This window comes from Ranitomeya variabilis, chromosome 1 (genome assembly GCF_051348905.1).
Source record: "Ranitomeya variabilis isolate aRanVar5 chromosome 1, aRanVar5.hap1, whole genome shotgun sequence".
Taxonomy (NCBI): domain Eukaryota; kingdom Metazoa; phylum Chordata; class Amphibia; order Anura; family Dendrobatidae; genus Ranitomeya; species Ranitomeya variabilis.
The window spans coordinates 781,113,863-781,132,316 of NC_135232.1; the positions used below are offsets into that span (position 1 = coordinate 781,113,863).

Here is an 18,454-nt window from a genome sequence, read left to right on the forward strand (position 1 = left end):
ACCTGTGACCTCAAACAGGTAAATTTTTTAGACACATTGGTCCTCAAAAACGATTTGGGTGAACTGTCCACAGACCTTTTCAAAAAAGCTACAGATCGTAACAGTTTACTTCATTACCAAAGCTTCCATCCAGTAAAAATGAAGGACTCAATACCAAAAGCTCAGTTCAAAAGAGTCCATAGAATTGTCTCGAACCAAGAATTACAGAAACGGCGACTAGAAGAAATGCGCTCCAAATTTATTGAGAGGGGTTATCCTCCACATATTCTTGATACATCCGGTGCGACTACTACCCCCAAATCTACATCTAATATCCGTATCACTTTTGTCCATGGCTACCATCCTCTGGCTTACATCATTCACAAGTCTATATGACGACACTGGCACATTTTAGGGACAGCCCATCCCAAAATCAATGAATTTAATGAACCTTTCCTTCCATGTTTCAGGAGACCGCGCAATATATGGGACAAGTTAGTGAAGGCAGATTTAGGCCCTTTGAGACAGCCGCCCAAACAGCACTTCCTGATGAATCCTAAATTTGGAACCTTCCCTTGCTTGCAATGCACACGGTGTAACAATATACAGAGAGGCAGCACGTTCTATCATCCCCACACTGGCAAGTCATACGCAATCAAATAATTTTTTACATGTGCAACATCATACGTTATTTGTTTGATCAAATGTCCATGCAGCCTCTATTATGTGGGGGAAACAACACAACCAATAAGAGACCACATATCAAAGCACAAGTCCACCATCCGATGCAAGAATCTATTATTACCTGTCCGGTATCATTACATCACCTCCGGACATACAATTGCGCAATAAAAATTTCAAGTCATAGAATCTGTCACATCACCCCGCAGAGGTGGGGATAGAATTTGCTTAAAAAAAGAGAGGCATACTGGCTTCACGAACTCCAGACGCTGAGTCCAAGGGGTCTCAATAGAGAATATGACATTCAATCATTTATGCCATGACTTGGTGTTGGTTGCTGTTTATTGCATCCTATGATTGCCATTATTAACCTTTATTTTGATAGATTTAGAGACAATGCTCTACTTACAACATGACTAATATATGTATCTCTCTTACAGAACTGACTATATTGAGCACTAGACCCATCTCTATTAGGAACAGACCACAGGATCACCACTCCTTCTTGCACACGGAACAGCCTTGTCACGGCTCTAGTTCACAGCCCCCTTTTGTAATGCGCATGTTCTTTGTGGAACGCAAGAATAGACTCAACTCCACCTACTCCTAGCCCTGTGGAACGCAGAGCACGGCCAATGTAGTGGACGTACGTCACTTCCGGTAAGCCACTTCCGGGCGTGGTCTCCACAATCTGGGGAACCGCGCTGTTAAAACGGACCATGCCGACACTTACTCCACTAATGTGACAAGCGGTGGACACCGCGTCTCTCACCTGCACAATCGAATAGACTTGGGTAAGTGTACCTCGCACAATTGTCATTCGGTCACATGTTTAGTATTTCTGCATCAGCGCTACACTCAGGACGGTTACTTAAGCTTGGACTCGGCTTTCTTAATTCTATAGAAATATAGCCGGACAACTCCAGAAACCACATCAGCTCTACCACGGGGTATGTATCTTGGGCAATTTATCCACAGAACGGCGGCACTGGTCACCTAACTGTATTGTTAGACTAGTATACCTTTATTCTCCTACAGGATACTAAATCACTACATGACCATTTGTATACCCCTATGAAAACATAAGTGAGGGTAGCAAAAAGAAGAGAAGCCAGCACTGCTGAAGGTCAAAACGCAATATCCAAAGCGCACATGCACATAATAAATTCTGACTGTATTTCAAATATGAGATATTTAGCAAATAATTGATCAATTCTTTGAGCTACCCCGCCACTTCACGGCAATCTCATAATGGGGCAGTCCTAACTCTACGTTTTTTATTACATTGTGCCATTACGGCCTCCTAAATGTATTGACAGTGAGAAAAAAAAAAAGGACAGACCACATTAAATAACATTACATGACAAACTGTACTTTAGGCAGCTGTGCCTCAGCCAGTTTCATCCTTTAACTTTGGTGTTGGTTTGGCAGTGTGGGGGCCAGATCTGATATGTCAGCACAGGACCTGATCGGCCTCTATCCGCGCTCGCCTTCCTGGCACTAAGGGAGTGATTCTGTCAATGCTCCAGGTACAGTTTGTCATGTAATGTTATTTAATGTGGTTTGTCCTTTTTTTTTTTTTTTTTTTCTCACTCTCAATACATTTAGGAGGCCGTAATGGCACAATGTAATAAAAAACGTAGAGTTAGGACTGCCCCATTATGAGATTGCCGTGAAGTGGCGGGGTAGCTCAAAGAATTGATCAATTATTTGCTAAATATCTCATATTTGAAATACAGTCAGAATTTATTATGTGCATATGCACTTTGGAAATTGCGTTTTGACCTTCAGCAGTGCTGGCTTCTTTTCTTTTTGCTTCTGTATTGGTATGTGGCTGACCACCACTGTTGCCGCGCACGCTAGGTCATATGCGCCATTCTGTCTGGGTTCACTATGATTGATAGGCTGCTGTGCACACACACACACAGCAGCCCTGCCCTGCCTCAGGCTCTAGTTAATTAGGCAGCTGTGCCTCAGCCAGTTTCATCCTTTAACTTTGGTGTTGGTTTGGCAGTGTGGGGGCCAGATCTGATATGTCAGCACAGGACCTGATCGGCCTCTATCCGCGCTCGCCTTCCTGGCACTAAGGGAGTGATTCTGTCAATGCTCCAGGTACAGTTTGTCATGTAATGTTATTTAATGTGGTTTGTCCTTTTTTTTTTTTTTTTTCTCACTCTCAATACATTTAGGAGGCCGTAATGGCACAATGTAATAAAAAACGTAGAGTTAGGACTGCCCCATTATGAGATTGCCGTGAAGTGGCGGGGTAGCTCAAAGAATTGATCAATTATTTGCTAAATATCTCATATTTGAAATACAGTCAGAATTTATTATGTGCATATGCACTTTGGAAATTGCGTTTTGACCTTCAGCAGTGCTGGCTTCTTTTCTTTTTGCATAAGTGAGGGTAGGTCCATTCAATGGATTTCTTGCCTGTTTATATATTTTTTTGTCACATTCTGTTTGCATTTTCCGCTACATACTGTATATTCTTAACACCTTAGTGACAGAGCCAATTTGGTACTTCATGACCGAGCCAATTTTTACAATTCTGACCACTGTCACTTTATGAGGTTATAACTCTGGAACGCTTTAACGGATCCTGCTGATTCTGAGACTGTTTTTTCATGACATATTGTACTTCATGTTAGTGGTAACATTTATTCGATATTACTTGCGATTATTTATGAAAAAAAAGAAATATGGCGAAAATGTTTAAAATTTTGCAATTTTCAAACTTTGTATTTTTATGCCCTTAAATCAGAGAGATATGTCACAAAAAATAGTTAATAAATAACATTTCCCACATGTCTACTTTACATCAGCACAATTTTGGAAACAAAATTTTTTTTTGTTAGGGAGTTATAAGGGTTAAAAGTTGACCAGCAATTTCTCATTTTTACACCACCATTTTTTTTTTAGGGACCACATCACATTTGAAGTCATTTTGAGGGGTCTATATGATAGAAAATAACCAAGTGTGAGACCATTCTAAAAACTGCACCCATCAAGGTGCTCAAAACCACATTCAAGAAGTTTATTAACCCTTTACGTGCTTCAAAGGAACTGAAACAATGTGGAAGAAAAAAATGAACATTTAACTTTTTTTTGCAAACATTTTACTTCAGAACCATTTTTTTTATTGTCACAAGTGTAAAAACAGAAATTTAACCATAAATTTTGTTGTGCAATTTCTCCTGAATACGCCGATACCCCATATGTGGGGGTAAACCACTGTTTGGGCGCACTGCAGAGCTTGGAAGAGAAGGAGCGCCGTTTTACTTTTTCAATGTAGAATTGGCTGGAATTGAGATCGGACGCCATGTCGCATTTGGAAAGCCCCTGATGTGCCTAAACAGTGGAAACCCCCCACAAGTGACCCCATTTTGGAAACTAGACCCCTTAAGGAACTTATCTAGATGTATGGTGAGCACTTTAAACCCCCAGGTGCTTCACGGAAGTTTATAACGTAGAGCCGTGAAAATAAAATAAAAAAATCGCATTTTTTCTACAAAAATTATATCTTTTTGCCCCAAAACTTTTATTTTGACAAGGGTAACAGGAGAAATTAGACCACAATAGTTGTTGTGCAATTTCTCCTTAGTACGTCGATACCCGATATGTGGGGGTAAACCACTGTTTGGGCACACCGCAGAGCTTGGAAGAGGAGTGCCGTTTTACTTTTTCAATGTAGAATTGGCTGGAATTGAGATCGGACACCATGTCGCGTTTGGAGAGCCTCTAATGTGCCTAAACAGTAGAAACCCCCCACAAGTGACCCCATTTTGGAAATTAGACCCCTTAAGGAACTTATCTAGAGATATGTGGTGAGCACTTTAAACCCCCAAGTGCTTCACAGAAATTTATCAAGTAGAGCTGTGGAAACAAAAAATCCTTTTTTCCTCAAAAATGATTTTTTAGCCTGCAATTTTTTATTTTCTCAAGGGTAACAGGAGACATTGGACCACAAAATCTGTTGACCAGTTTGTCCCGAGTACGCTGATACCCCATATGTGGGGGGGGTCACTGTTTGGGCACCCATCGGGGCTCGGACTTTGAAGGGATGGTCTGCGGGCATCATGTTGCATTTGCAGAGCTCCTGATGTACCTAAACAGTAGAAACCCCCCACAAGTGACCCCATTTTGGAAACTAGACCCCCCAAAGAGCTTATCTAGATGTGTGGTGAACACTATGAACCCCCAACTGCTTCACAGAAGTTTATAATGTAGAGCCATGAAAATAAAAAAAAATATTTTTTCCACAAAAATGATCTTTTCACCCCCAAATTTTTACTTCCACAAGGGTAACAGGAGAAATTGGACCCAAAAATGTTGTATTGTGCAATTTATGCTCAGTAAGCTGATACCCCATATGTGGGGGTAAACCACTGTTTGGGCGCATGGCAGAACTCGTAAGGGAAGGAGCGCCGTTTTGGAATGCAGACTTTGATAGAATAGTCTGCGGGCGTTAGGTTGCGTTTGCAGAGCCCCTGATGTACCTAAACAGTAGAAACCCCCACAAGTGACCCCATTTTGGAAACTAGACCCCCCAAGGAACCTATCTAGATGTGTTGTGAGAACTTTGAATGCCCAAGTGCTTCACAGTAGTTTATAATGCAGAGTCGTGAAAATAAAAAAATAAAAAATTTCCACAAAAGATTTTTTAGCCCCCAAATTTTTATTTTCACAAGGGTAACAAGAGAAATTGGACCCCAAAAGTTGTTGTCCAATTTGCCCTGAGTACACTGATACCCCATGTGTGGGGGGATCACTGTTTGGGCACATGGCAGAGCTCGGAAGGGAAGGAGCGCAGTTTTGGAATGCAGACTTTGATAGAATGGTCTGCGGGCGTTATGTTGCGTTTGCAGAGCCCCTGATGTACCTAAACAGTAGAAACCCCCCACAAGTGACCCCATTTTGGAAACTAGACCCCCCAAGAAACTTAACTAGATGTGTGGTGAGAACTTTGAATGCCCAATTGCTTCACAGAAGTTTATAATGCAGAGTTGTGAAAATAAAAAATATTTTTTTTCCACAAAAAAGATTTTTTTATCCCCCAAGTTTTTATTTTTACAAGGGTAACAGGAGAAATTGGACCCCAAAAGTTGTTGTCCAATTTATCCCGAGTACGCTGATGCCCCATATGCGGGGGTAAACCACTGTTTGGGCGCACGGCAGAGCTCAGAAGGGAGGGAGCACCATTTGACTTTTTGAGCACAAAAATGACTGTGGCGTTTGGAGACCTAAACAGTGGAAACCCCCCAATTCTAACTCCACCCCTAATCCCAACACACCCCTAACCCTAATCCCAACCCGATCCATAATCCTAATCACAACCCTAACGATAATCACAACCCTAACCCCAAAACAACCCTAATCCCAACCCTAACCATAACCCTAATTAGAACCCTAAATCCAACACACCCCTAATCCTAATCTCAACCCTAACCTCAAACCTAACCCCAATACACCCCTAACCCTAATCCCAACCCTAACCTTAACCCTAATCCCAAACCTAACCCTAATCCCAAACGTAACCCTAATGCCAACCCTAACCCTAACTTTAGCCACAACCCTAGCCCTAACTTTAGCCCCAACCCTAGCCCTAACTTTAGCCCCAACCCTAACCCTAGCCCTAACTTTAGCCCCAACTCTAACCCTAACTTTAGCCCCAACCCTAAATTTAGCCCCAACCCTAAATTTAGCCCCAACCCTAACCCTAAATTTAGCCCCAAGCCTAACCCTAAATTTAGCACCAACCCTAACCCTAAATTTAGCCCCAACCCTAACCCTAAATTTAGCCCCAACCCTAACCCTAATTTTAGCCCCAACTCCTCTAGCTGCCGGCCGGCAGATCATGGCGGGCGCACTGCATATGTGCCCGCCATTTTCTTCCTAGATGAAGAAGCCAGCGGGCAGGAGGGGACGCAGGAGGACCCAGGGACACCGGTAAGTATATCATGGCGGGCGCACTGCGTATGTGCCCGCCATTTTCTTCCTAGATGAAGAAGCCAGCGGGCAGGAGGGGACGCAGGAGGACCCAGGGACACCGGTAAGTATAACAGGGTCCCCGAATCCCCCTATTTCACATCGCTTTTTTTTTTTTTGCGGTCGCCGGTAAACAATTAATTACCGGTGATCGCAAAACAGGGGTCGGTAAAAACCGACCCTGATCATGTTCTTTGGGGTCTCGGCTACCCCCGGCAGCCGAGACCCCAAAGATCTTCCGGGTGCCGGCCGGCGGGCGCATTGCGCTGGCCGGCTGGCGCATTGCGCCACGAGGAGCACCGGGGGAGACAGGTGAGTATCGGGGGGCTATCGGGGACCCCATTTCTCTGTCCTCTGATGTGCGATCACATCGGAGGACAGAGAAATTCAATGGGAAATCGCGTTTTTGGGTTTTTTTTTGCGACCACCGGTAAACTGTTAATTACCGGCGATCGCAACCCGGGGGTCGGTAAAAAAAACCCCGAATCATGTTCTCTGGGGTCTCGGCTACCCCCGGTAACCGAGACCCCAGAGAAAATCCGACTCTGGGGGACGCTATTCACTTTTTCCACAGCGCCGTTAATTAACGGCACTGTGGTTTACGTACCCTTAACTGCCGCCGTTAAAAGGCGTATCGGCAGTCGTTAAGGGGTTAATATTGTTAAAGTTGTTGCTGTAGTGTTACCATTCTGACCATAAGACATGGACACTTTTCTGTCTATAATTGTTGTGACTAGCCACGGTTTTCTTGTACTACGATATTTTACAATAACTATACCGTTATATCGCAAAAAACAGAGTCACCTCTTATCACCCAGATAACAATTAGCTAATGACTCATTTTGCATAGTACATTGATGAAGGTCAAAATAGACCGAAATGTCTACTGTATGTACTGAACCTTATTAAATTTTCACCGAATCCTACTTGTGTGTGCCAAGTCTATCTATAACTCTATACGGCTTGGGAACCTACTTGAGCACCACAGATGACAGTAGTGCCTACGGTTTCTATTCTATTACAGTATACCTAATTATGCTCAATATTGAGTGGCAATATTAATATAAAATGTTACTATTGAGAAGAATTAATTTCAGCCTATTAGTTCAGCCTTCCACAACAGTCACGGTCTCTCATGTGGCCCCTTGGGAAAATTAATTGCCCCAATATGGTCCTATGCAGACTTCTCCAAGCCCTTCATCCTCCACACCGATGGAAGCTTACAGGGCCTAGGAGTCGTACTGTCACAAATGTAGGCTGGAAAGGAGCAAGTGATTGCCTACTCCAGCCGGTCTCTTCATGACTCAGAACGGAACCCGGATAACTACAGTTCTTTCAAGCTGGCACTGGTGTGGGCGATGACTGAGAAATTCGCCGAATACCTATCAGGGTCCGAGGTCTTCGTGCGCACCAACAAACACCCCCTGGCCCACCTAGAAAATGCAAAACTGGGGGCCTTGGAACAGAGATGGGTGGCGAAGTATCAGTACAAGATTGCATACCGAAAGGGGGCCAAGAATACACATGCTGATGCTCTGTCAAGAGTGACCCATGACCGACCTGGACACGACCGGGATGAAGAGCTAGAGGCGGAAGAGATCCCTGGGTTCCGGGGTCTCGCCAGGACGTTGGCGGCGACACAGGGACCGATCAGAGAGGCATTGGGAGAACGAATGCTGGGGCGCCCTTGAGACAATTGGGTGCAACTTCAGCAGGAAGATCGGGAACTTGCCCAGCTGAGACAGTGGGTGGCCTTGAAATGACTCCCTAGCTGACGTGAAAGATGCTCTGTCCTCGGGAACGATGCAGATTCTCAGGCTTCAGTTGGAAGACGGCTTGCTGCATCGGAAAAGTGCAGTTGGTACTGGAGTTGGGAGTTACCAGGCAAGTGGTACTCCTGGAGAAGTTGATCAACGTCGTAGCTACCGAGGCCCATGAGAGAGGGGGTCACTTTGGCCCGGAGAAGACATTCGAGTGGTTCCAGAAGTTGGTCTACCACCCCCGATTGAGAACTGCGGTAGAAGAAGCCCGTCAGCAATGTCGGAGCTGTGAACTGGTTAAATCTCCAGAGCAGAGAACCCCACACAGACCATCGTGACTTCTGCTCCCCTAGAATTACTGGTAATCGACTACTAGACCATGGGCCCAGCCCATCTGGGGTACGAACACTCCTTAGTGATGACCGACCAGTTTACCAATCTTGCTGTGGTGACCCCCACTCGAGATCAGACTGCTGAATAGGCTGCACAGGCTGTCAAGACTTCATCCGGGTGTATGGCTGTCAGAAGAGGATCCATTCCGATAAAAGCGCTTGCTTCCAAGGCCGAGTGATGGAGGAGCTGTACCATCTGTACCAGATTGAGAAGTCCAGGATGACATCCTATCATCCCCAAGGAAATGGAGCCTGAGAGCGCTTCAACCGAACCCTGATCCAGATGTTGAGAACATTAGAAGACAGGAAAGTCCGCTGGCCTGAGGACGTGGCTGAACTGGTCTGGGTGTACAACAATCGATAGCACAGTACGACCGGATACACCCCGTATACCCTGGTTTTCGGACGAAAAGGAGAGATTACAGAATTGTATCCAGTAGAGGACTACCTACGGACGGGGATGTCTTCCTGGGTCCGAGAACATCGACACCGGCTGCAGATTCTTCATCGGCTGGTACAAACCAGTTTTTAAGAGCTTGAGCATGATGAGATGGCACCTCTTCGAGGGACAGCTCTCAAGGCCGGAGACCGTCTGTTGGTCTGAGATAAGCGACCTCAAGGCAAGTTGCAACACCGGTGGGAAAAGACTCCTTATAGGGTGAAATGCCGCTTTAGGCCCAATGGTCCCATTTACGAAGTTCAACCTGAAGGGGAAGAAGGGGCGCCTACCCAAATAGTCCACCGAAGCATGTTATGTCCTTGCCTGTGCCGAGACCCTGAAGCGGAGGAGAGAATACCAAGCGTCCCTGCAACGCTTACCCCTACGGTTCCTGATTGTGATGAAGAGGACACATTTGCTCTGTTACCCGAAAGGGCCGGCTCATTGCCCGTTAATCCGGAAGAATTACGTGAGCTCGAAACTCCAGAGATGACTGCTCCAGAGAACTGAGGCGAACCACCGTCCTCCACATGCCAACCTGATTCTACCACTCAACTCGAGTTACATCGTACCGAGCAGACGACAGCTGGAGTACCCCACAATGGATATGAAAAAGACCAATTCATTTGGCAACGGATTATTCAAGAGATGGAAGAATGCCAACGCCTACTACACAAACTCTCGCCCATGGAATGGCGAGCTAAAAGAGGCGGAGTGTAAGGAGGAAGACCAGGCTGAGGGCACCTGTACTGCGCAGCATCCGGAGCGGGGGGCGTGGCAGAAAGAAAAGCGCAAGTAGCCAGGGGCAGTTTTCCGCCAGCAGACAGGGTGTCTCAGGGAGCAGAGGTGCAGCCCATTGCGGCTGACAACCTACGGGCGCGTAACCGGGATTGTGAGCAGAGACAGGCGCGTATGCTGTTAGGTTTAGGGCCTCGCTCATACAAAAAGGTGTGGGCTGCGTACAGGACCCGACACTGAGGTCCCCTGTGCTGTCCTGCATACCAGAGGTCTTTCCGCACCTGTGAATTTGGCTGCACCAACTTAAGGACTAGGGGCTCAGCGGAAGGTCCCAGAGACCTACCACTGCTGCCAGAAGACAGATTGCTAACCTTGGACCCCATTTGAGGATATTTCGCCGACAGTCACAAGGACTACAACCCTCATCAGAACATTTGCGGCTGAGGAAACCACTGTTACTATTTTTTCTTTTTTGCTATTCTCACCTTGCTCATTCCCAGTTTAACTGTTTATCTCTCTGCGAGGAGTACCTTTACTGTTAACCCTTGCTCTGCTTTTCTTCCGCTACTGCATCCTGTGACCTGCTTACACCTCTATTATTTGGACATCACCTTTTCTTTTTCGATGTTGTATTCCTTGGCTTCTACCTATACCCTGGCAGTTGGGATTTCTGCTTGGATGCCACTTTCTGCTTTTCTAGGTGCAACGTTAGATTGTGAATATTTAGTTTTTACTTTATACACAGGATAGCTGAAGATCAGAGACCTGCACGATGCCATATACGCCGACTGAGGACGACCCCACTGCTCCCTCCGGCCACTTCTCACCGCCTCGGCCTGGATTCGGCTATGTCCTCCAGCTTGGATAAGGCTACTGTCACACTAGCGTCGGTACGGGGCCGCCGCCATGCGTCAGCCCGACGCACGATGTGAAAATAATGAACGGGGGCAGCAGATGCAGTTTTTCAACGCATCCGCTGCCCCATTGTAAGGTCCGGGGAGGAGGGGGCGGAGTTTCGGCCACACATGCGCGGTCGGAAATGGCGGACACAACACACACAAAAAGTTACATGTAACTTTTTTTGTGCCGATGGTCCGCCACAACGCATCTGTCGCACGACGGTTGCGACATGTGGCAATGCGTCGCTAATGCAAGTCTATGAAGAAAAAAACGCGTCCTGCGGGCAACTTTGCATGGATGCGTTTTTTTCTCCAAAACGACGCAATGCGACGGACAGCCAACAACGCTAGTGTGAAAGTAGCCTAAGGCACCGCAGCAGTGGTCAGCCTGTGGGGGCTCAGTGGTGCAGCCTGGCCGCGTTATTATTTGGGAAGGCCAGTATTTATAAACCAGGCAAGGTATACTAGGAACACATGTAGAATTGAGAGTTGATACACGTCACCCACCATGGGCTGCTGGTCGGGTCACAGCATGCGCAATGTCACGCCACTGTGAACTCTCCCGCGACCCGTGCAGCTGTCTGTGGCGCACGTTACCTCATGTTCTGCTGACACGCAGGCTCCGCGCGCGTTCCGTCACTCTGTGTATCTTGTATCCCAGCCGCCATTACTCTGCCCGTGATTGGCCAGCGCTCAGCAGGTGTGGGCGGGGCCCGTGGTGCAAGAGCCGGTTCCGGATTGGTGACGTCACGCCTGGATCACTCCGCCCCGCTTTCGCATAAGGTCCCGGATGCGGCTCTCTTGTTCGATCTTTCCAGAAGCTGCTGGTGAAGGAGAAAGGACGGAGGAGTCGCGCGGCGCCTGGTGAGTGCGACTGTGGCTCCTAGCGGCCGGTGAGGGCTCTGGAGCGCCCGCCATAGCTTTCTGTGCTGTGTCTTACGGCCGGGCCCTATTCTATATACCGTTAGTATTGTGTAGTTGTACCTTCCCCAGCAGGCCCCCCCTTGTAACCTAGTGCTGCCCTCGTCCTCCGCCATCAAGCACATTTTACATGGGGCTGCTGTAGAGCTTGTTGCCGGGAGGGGAGACGTTGGTGAAGGAGACACAACCCTGCCCCCTCCTTACCACATAATGGCTGCTGATACCTTGGTGACGTAGCGCCGTGAGTGATACCTGTGGTCGCCACTGCCCCAGTAATGTAGCTTAGTGCGGAGGCTTGGGATGGCAGCTTTCCTAAGGGAGAGCTGACACTGACAGCCATTGCTCCTGACTGCTGCCAGGGGTGGGCTATGGCCGGCTTCATCCCATGCTATGTGTCTGTAGGCAGCTTGGTAAGGAGAAGATGGGCACATGTGTGAGAAATGGTGACACTCGGGAGGGACAGAGAGCTCTGTGCCTCCTGCACCGCAGATTTTTCTAGAATAGTTTGCGGACTCCATATACAGAATTCCCCCACCCTTAAGTGACCCCATTTTAGGAATTTATTTACAGGTGTAGTGACTATTTTGACTTCATAAGAGTTTTCCAGAAACAAGCAGTAGTGGATGTTTACTGAGTGAAAATTGCAACCGTCAGTCGTAGCGACCCGTCAGTCGTAGCGACCCGTCAGTCGTAGCGACCCGTCAGTCGTAGCGACCCGTCAGTCGTAGCGACCCGTCAGTCGTAGCGACCCGTCAGTCGTAGCGACCCGTCAGTCGTAGCGACCCGTCAGTCGTAGCGACCCGTCAGTCGTAGCGACCCGTCAGTCGTAGCGACCCGTCAGTCGTAGCGACCCGTCAGTCGTAGCGACCCGTCAGTCGTAGCGACCCGTCAGTCGTAGCGACCCGTCAGTCGTAGCGACCCGTCAGTCGTAGCGACCCGTCAGTCGTAGCGACCCGTCAGTCGTAGCGACCCGTCAGTCGTAGCGACCCGTCAGTCGTAGCGACCCGTCAGTCGTAGCGACCCGTCAGTCGTAGCGACCCGTCAGTCGTAGCGACCCGTCAGTCGTAGCGACCCGTCAGTCGTAGCGACCCGTATCTGTAAATTAGGCCGGTTCTCATCACTTCAGAAATGCCAAACTTGGATGCTAAATTTGGTTTGGGCACACTGGGGCTCAGAAAGGAGGGGGGCACTTGGATTTAGGAGCGCAGAATTTGCTGAATTTTTTTTGGGGTGGGGATGAGGAGCCATTGTGCTACTAGTAACATGGAAGCCCCCTATATTTCCATTGACAAATGACGGGCCTGAATGGGAATTTATTTGTGGTTTGAGTTGAAGCTTTTATTGTGATTATATCAGGGTTTCTATCTAAATCTCTGATTGACGTGATTCAGATGAAATCCCCAAAGGATCCATTCACTATGAGGCAGCAGAGTTGCCTCTATTCAGCGATGTGTTTTTGTTTTGTTTCTGAAGTGCATAAAACTGTGGTAGACCGTGTTTTTAAGATTGTCTAAAAAAAATCTTACAGCTCTGGATCCTAGGCCAGACAGCGTCCACAGTGGCTTCATTGTAAGGAATCTTCCGCCAGGGGTTTTGTCTGAATCATGTATTTTAGAGATTTACACGGAAACTCCTTTACAAGCGCTCAGCGTAGAGCACAGGATAAATGTGAGCTGAGCCTTACTGCAATCTTATGGAATTTTTCCATATTTTGGCCGACAGTCATCTGACAGCTTGTCTTTTGAAGGGACGAGCTGACGTTTTATTGGTACCATTTTCAGAAACTACTTTTTTTTTCTTGCTGCTTTTAATTTTTTTTTTTTTTGTGAGGCTGAACGATCAAAAACTAGCAATTCTTGATTTTATTTTTGTTCTGCGTGTGGTAAAATTAAGGCAGCTTTCTCCTGTGGGTCATTATGATTAGTGATGATAGATATAGATAGATAGATATAGATATATATATATATATATATATATATATATATATATATATATATATATATATATATATATATATATATATATATATATTTTTTTTACCATTACGGGACTTTCACTTTTTACAGTCTGAGCACTTGTAATGTATAGCAATGCAGGATCTTTGCTATGGTTTCCAAACTGTCAGCGCTGCACTAACAAACTTGCTACATCATGCTCCGAGCATGACCTAGCAATTTTGGTATCTCTGGTGATCCAGATGTCGTCATAACACTGGGTCACCATGGCAACGATCGGCTCCTCGTGGTGACTCCAATCTGAGAACCGAGGGGGCTCTGGAGCATGCGCACAAAAAGCAGGGCTGTGGAGTCGGAGTTAGTTTTGGTTGGAGTCGGTAGAAATGTTCCGACTCCAGCTTTAAAAAAAAAAAAAAAAAAAAAAAAAAAAAAAAATGTATTAATATTTCATAATTGAACTTTCATATGAATTTTATAAATGTTACTCAAATATATATGTTCTATCAAACTATGAACAACAGTGATAAGCAGTTCTGCTGGAGATAGAGACATTTCTTACTACTTGTGTGTCACTGTTCTCCACTGCCCTTATCTAATCTTATACTTGGTTAACCTCATGCTGCCCCAACCCCCCTACTTACAATGTATGAAACAGAAAGTGAAAATGTGTTGCAAATTCTTAGTAGTAAAGCTCCTCCTCTAGACTAGATGTTTACTAGGTGTGCGTCTTCTCACAGCTGCTACTCAGAAGAGGAAGACTGTAACAAGTATTATCCTTTCAACGAACTTTGCATCAGTTAACTGTGAGTACATGAGGAATAACAGTGTTACTGACCACTATATCAGTTGTACGACCTGGCAATAATTTTGCACAATTGTTTTTAGGAAAAACAATTGTCATTTAGATTGTGAATGCAGAATTAAGAACCTGAGAATGTCAAAGAAGCGTCACATTAAATCAGCTGTATTTGAACATTTCACCATCACTCAAGATAGAAAACATTGTCAGTGTATGACAAATGATCCAGACGAAAACAAATGCTGTGAAGCCAAGATCCGTGCATGTTCAGGCAAAGATAAAAATGCTCCTACCAGAGCTTCTAATCTAAAGAGACATTTACAGCGCTTTCATCCAGAAGTACTGAAAGCAGTGGATGAGAGAGAGACTGCATCCAAACCAATGAACCAGTGCCCAGCTCTTCCAGCCAAACAAAGGAGCAGAGAACTTTGCAGCCATCAGTTGCAAGATATTTTGTCAGTGACAAAGTTACTGTGACACTGACAGTAGATACATTTAAAAACAGATCATAGAGCTTGTTGTAAAGGATAGTGTGCCTATTTCATTATTTTCACGACCAGCTATTATGTGTCTGAATGGGGAAATGGCCCTCTAGCTTGGTGTTTCTCTGGAGAGAGAGAGTATTAGAAAATTAGTAATCGAAGAAGCTTTTAAACAAAAGGAAGAACTTTAAAAAAAAAAAACTCTCAACGGACGCTTTCTGTTTCTTAAAATGGATGCCTGCACACGTCAGAGTGAACTATTTTGCCATCAATGTCCGATTTGTTTGTGACAAAAATGAAATAGTTACCAAGACACCAAAGCTCATCACACCAGTGAGTTTCTCCAGGTCTTGGTGGAAAAGGTTCTGCAAGACTATGAACTTAAAAAAGAGCAAGTTCTTTCTGTCATAACTGACAATGCTTCAAATGATAAGTACTATTAAGCTAATGAATGAGAGTAATGATGGTGACCAACAGCTAGAAGAACATTCTGGGTCCACAGACAGAAATGTTTGAAATAGAGGAACACAGTATTGTAACTGAGGAGCAAACTGAAGTTGCTTCAGATGAACAGCAACATGATAGTTTAGATGATCTTGTTGAAACTGTGTCAATACGTTCTTTCATTCATCACATGCGCGGTGTTGTGCATACGCTACAGCTGGCTATAAGAGACAGTCTGCAAGAAGGACATGCTGCTGCACTGATTGGCAAGGTGAGAAAATTGGCTGCTGTTGCCAGAACCCCTAAAGTTGACTCAATTTTGAAGAGACATGCTGGAAAAGGGGCAATTATTGATCAAGCCACACGATGGGGCAGTACTTACTTAATGATTCAGCGCTTGGTTGAACTGAAAACCTTTCTTGTAGACATGGCTAACCCTCAACTGACGCTAAATGAAAGTCAGTGGAATCAGGTGACTGAGCTGGAAAAATTGCTAGAGCACCCATTTACAGTGACTAAAAAATTACAAGCAGAGGACTTAACTCCAGGTATTTTCTTAAAGGAGTGGAAGAACCTGATGTTTCGCCTGTCCCAAAGAGGAGGGTTAATTGCAAGTGGCATTGCTACATCAATGAAACGGAGAGAGGAGCTACTATTACAAAATAACATTCTTTTGGCAGCTGTTTATGTAGACCCAATGCATCGGATTCTTCTAGATGATCAACAGCTAACTAAAGGAAAAGAAGCTCTGTTTGAAGTAGCAGTAAAGATGAAAGGGTTGCAGAACAGTCAGGAGGAACAAGAAGAATTTGGTCGTCCTGCCACATCTTCACCCTAATCAACTGATAAGAATTTAATTTCGAAAAATATTTGGATCACAAGGACCGTGCAAAGCGTTCCCGCATAGAAGAGTCATCCCCATCAAAGAACACAGCCAGTACATTTCAGCAGAATTTTTCATGTGCACTAAAAGAAATTGAGAAATTTGACCGTTCATCAATAATAACAGTGCAACAAGCGATTCCTCTGTATCCTGACATTGTCAGACATGTTGCCCGAGTGGTTACTGCTTTGCCACCAACCCAAGTTAGTGTAGAGAGGTTGTTCTCTGCTCTCAAAATAATTAGATCAGATTTGAGGGCATCCATGAAGGAGGATCTGACAGAGGCAATACTTTTTCTGAGGACAAATTTATAGATTTCTTCTTAACTGCATAAGTGTTTATTGCATATTTACTTACAAGAGTTTATAAAAGTTTATAAAAGTTATTTGCTATATTCTAATTGTAAATATAGTTTTTGCTCTAAGTGGTCTCATTACTTATATGATGGTGAGAAACTGAATAAAGCACGATGTTAATATTTTACAACACTAAATTTATTGTTCCGAATTGGCCATTTATGAAGGAGTCTGAGTCGGAACCTGATAAAATCCAGGAGTCTGAGTCGCAACTGTGGCTTACCGACTCCACAGCCCTGGCACAAAGTAGATGAAGCTGAGGATGTACATCCAGATTCAGTGCGCATGCCCGGGGAGCTGCTTGTCGCTGTGCAAGCGTGGGATTACAGAGCAGGTTCCCGTGATGTCAGGCTAGTACTGCTGATCATTCGAAGGGTGTGGATAAGATGACAAGACCGTGACTGAAATTGACTGAAGCCCACCCCTATGACTGAGGCAAGGTAAAATATAACTATTCAAAGTGATTTTTTTGTTTTGTTTTTTGTTTTTTTTATGAATACTGGGCCATTTTGCTTGAAAACAGTATGTTAGTGATCACATTACATCACTAACACACTGGGCCAGTTTAATGGAGGATAATGACGTGACAGGTTCACTTAAAAAAAAAAAAAAAAAAAATAGGACTTGCATACAGGCAAAAGCCATGTAAAGTAAAAGGGCTAAATTACAAATGAGTCTTGTGAATTTGGTCCATGAGCGCTTTTGGCAGAGAACCTCGTGAAATATGGAGGGTACTACAAGTGCAGTAGTCTTATCTGTGAGCGGAAAATAAGGTTAGGTGAAAGAGGGAACTGCCCACTTACGTTTTTCTACAGTTTCAAAAGTTGTTAGATTCAGTTATGAATAGTGTTGAGCATTCCGATGCTGCAAGTATCGGAATTCCGATACCGGGATTCCGATACTCTTGTGGTATCGGGTATCGGGTATCGGAACAACATTAATGTTAAAATGTGTAAAATAGAGAATTAAAATAAAAAATATCGCTATACTCACCTGTCCGACGCAGCCGGGACCTCAGCGCAGGAACCGGCAGCGTTGTTTGTTTAAAATTCCCGCTTTTACATGGTTACGCGAAGTCCCGGCTTGTGATTGGTCAGGGCGGCCATGTTGCCGGGCCGCGGACCAATCACAGCAAGCCGTGACGAAAATACGTCACGGCTTGCTGTGATTGGTCCGCGTCCCGGCAACATGGCCGCCATTAACCAATCACAAGCCGTGACGTCACGGGAGGCTGGAAACGCGCTCATTTTAAAAAGGGCGCGTGTCCAGCCTCCCGTGACGTCACGGCTTGTGATTGGTTGCGTCGCGGTCAACCAATCACAAGCCGGGAGGCTGGACACGCGCCCATTTCAAAATGAGCGCGTCCAGCCTCCCGGCTTGTGATTGGTTGATCGCGGCGCAACCAATCACAAGCCGTGACGTCACGGGAGGCTGGACACACGCCCATTTCAAAATGAGCGCGTCCAGCCTCCCGGCTTGTGATTGGTTGATCGCGGCGCAACCAATCACAAGCCGTGACGTCACGGGAGGCTGGACACGCGCCCATTTTAAAATGAGCGCGTGTCCAGCCTCCCGTGACGTCCCGGCTTGTGATTGGTCAGGGCGGCCATATTGCCGGGACGCGGACCAATCACAGCAAGCCGTGACGTAATTTCGTCACGGCTTGCTGTGATTGGTCCGCGTCCCGGCAACATGGCCGACCTGACCAATCACAAGCCGGGAATTCACGTAACCAAGT

General features: G+C 45.7%; 2 protein-coding genes across 6 annotated transcripts in view; one reads left to right on the forward strand and one right to left on the reverse strand.

Annotated features, from left to right (window-relative positions):
- Nucleotides 1-11,652, reverse strand: part of APTX (aprataxin) — a 104,173-nt gene extending 92,521 nt beyond the window's left edge. For 2 of the 5 annotated variants that reach the window (XM_077272558.1, XM_077272543.1), the window contains exon 1: nt 11,384-11,522. The gene's annotated coding sequence lies outside the window, so the exon portion shown is untranslated. Of the gene's footprint in view, nt 1-11,383 lie in introns of all 5 variants that reach the window. The other 3 variants (XM_077272553.1, XM_077272541.1, XM_077272550.1) reach the window with 3 other exon arrangements.
- The window catches only part of DNAJA1 (DnaJ heat shock protein family (Hsp40) member A1), a 51,122-nt gene continuing 44,270 nt past the window's right edge, over nt 11,603-18,454 (forward strand). The window contains exon 1 of the mRNA XM_077272583.1: nt 11,603-11,740. The gene's annotated coding sequence lies outside the window, so the exon portion shown is untranslated. The remainder of the gene's footprint in view (nt 11,741-18,454) is intronic.